The sequence below is a fragment of the Varroa jacobsoni genome, unplaced genomic scaffold (assembly GCF_002532875.2).
Source record: "Varroa jacobsoni isolate VJ856 unplaced genomic scaffold, vjacob_1.0 scaffold_541, whole genome shotgun sequence".
In the NCBI taxonomy this organism is placed as follows: Eukaryota; Metazoa; Arthropoda; class Arachnida; order Mesostigmata; family Varroidae; genus Varroa; species Varroa jacobsoni.
In genome coordinates, this window is record NW_019213443.1 from 129,758 (window position 1) to 132,536 (window position 2,779).

Genomic DNA, 2,779 nt, shown 5'->3' on the forward strand with positions numbered 1-2,779 from the left:
AACACAAATAACAACTCTCGAAAGTTTTGTAATTTGCCAAAAGTGTTTTGGCGTTGTTGACTAAATAGAGAGCAACGGTAAATAGTGAGAGTGATAATACGCAGCCGAGCATGATCTCTGCCGGTTTGAGGGGTCAATAAAATTTAAGGAACAGTCTCTGTAAACTAATACAGAGCTAAAATCTATGATAGTATCGAATTCTATGATTCGCACTTCAAGGCGGTCCATATCTGCTTGACGACAACGACGATCGACAAAGGCATTGATCTTCGATGATTTCAGTTTTTGTTTCATCTATGACATTCTACACGTCTACGAAGTTCTCTTCGGAGATTTTTCGCAAAAAAAAAGGTATTCCATACTCTGCATTATGAACAGTCGGTGACCGTGTATTCTAAACAGGGCGTTTCTGTGTTAGAACATTATTGTATAATAACCTGAACGGTAGCCAGCAACCGGTCGAAGGGCTTTACGTCTGAGAGATTGTTGGCAAAAATATGAAGCTGGCTTGGATATTCATCATATTACATAGATACGATTGTTTTTAGTGGCTCTCAGTGTTTTTGGGTTAACGTTTGGGTAACGCCGCGTAACGACTGTGTGCCAGATAAGACGACAGAACTATTTTTTTAACGATATTAGATATCTTTCAGGAAACGTAGTGATGGCCAGCTTTATTTCTTTCATAATGTTTTGTTAATGATTCAAATTTTTGAGATACAATGTATTTTTGCATCTCGAAAGCTATCTTGTCCGAGTCGTTTAAAGCACAGGGGACTCACCTACTGGTCAAGCTCTTTTCTTCGTTCTTAGAACTATCGCGGGCTAGTGCCTCGCCGTATGAAGCGGCTCGTAGTTAATTGATGTAATTTTTATGTAGTGTCTTTTCGAGTAGGGTTGAGATAATTTGGCGCTCATTTTGTATTGGTACTTCACTTCCTGACAGACCCGTTACATGCCGTGCATGTGACTTATACATACAGGTAGAGTTCGACGTGATTTTGTCTTAATACTGATTTGTAACTGTTAATTAGGCCTTTGTAAATCTTCATAATAATGTTTCTATCCAGGACCCATTTGTGCTTTTCGCTGGTAAGCTTCTTAACATCATTGAAAGCCTGCTTGGTGAATCTTCGCTCCGTTCGGTCCGTTTTAACTCTTTTAGCTTAAGCAGATCCTAATTATACTACATAGTACTATTTCAGCTACACGATCTCTAGTTATTTGTACGAATAACGATATCTCTGAAGAAAATCATCGATTGTTCCTATCTTCTCGTGAAGGATGCCTTTATCGGGTAGGCGTATTTCGGTATAAGCGGAACACGGCAATATTTGTAGCAGCACTCTAGACTAGCGATTGGTTAAGTAACGGCAAATTCTGCTGAGATTACCTCGACGCAACGATGATGGCATTGATCGTAATCTCTACAAATGTTCTCGTTACAGATCCCACGCTAGCTATACAGTGTTAGAATTTTTCCTTAGAAATTAATTAGGATTTAGCCATACATTTTCAACAGGTAACGTGACTGTGCAGAGTATTCTTGACTCTTGTCAGTTAGGTGAACGCGCCACGCCATAAGCTCTATGGGCACGATGCCGGCTATTGGGATTTGCTGATTCCAATCAGTGCGTCAAGAAATACACGCTACATATTTGGCGACGCGCGCCTATTAAACAGTATGGCGGAGGGTGATCGAGCTCTAGAGACGCTGCTCTAAATCCTTGTCGGCATTTTCGCCGACTGCAAAATTTGCGAAAAACATGTATGTGTGATGTTCGCTAACGTGCTAAAGATAAAAAAAATTAAACAAAAAAAAACAAAAATATTGGATAAAATTAAGTGGAGTTGTTTTTGAAGATTGCATACCATATCAGATCAATGATATTGGGCGATGAAATTGCCTGGATGCAACTGCTCTTGCCGCTTAAGCACAATTATGATTTCGCTGTATATAAGTCTGAACGCATTTTTATTTCGGCTTTTGCACCCGATATCGCCGTTAGACGTTCTAGCCGACGGCTGGCTGGCTGGCTGGCAGGCAGGCATGATCTCAGCACGAACCTAGACCATAAGATGTCGTTAAGATTAGCAGACAAATACGTTTCCCACTAGGTTATCACGGGGACCTCTGCTCATAGTCTAGAATTTTTGTCTACGAGCGAAAAAAAAAAAAAAAAGAAACGACCTATAGTAGGCCTGACCCTTTCTGGTCTAGCAGAATTTTTTTCTCGTATAGATTTTTCCAACAGCGGACTAATCAACGTATTATACGCAAAATACTGTTAGTTTCGGGTGCAATTTCCTTTGAAACTTGTGGTAGTTATGATCCATCACTCTACTGATCACGTTCTTCTACTGTTGCTGATTGAATTATGCAAATTTCATGCAAAAATCGAGACTGTCATCGAAACAGCTTGGTTAAGGGAAGCTCGAAGATTGCTCGATCATGAAGCTCTGCATTATTATAGATAGTAAATTTACTCACAACAGTGATTTCATTCTTCGAAACGTTTCCTTCCGGTTGTTTTCTTCAAGATGTGGCACATTTAAATAATAGGCGTTTTCTTAAGCAGTGACCTATCTTTGTCCGGTGACTAATTAAATTACAAGCGTTAACGCGAAAAGTGTAGTTAATATTTAACGTCTATTGACATAATGTTATTATTTGGTCGGCACATTCGAGGCCAAAACACGGTCAGTTTGTATACGCTCCAATTATCCTTATTGACTGTCAACTTCGTTCTATCTATCTTTTCTCGTTAATTATAACTGA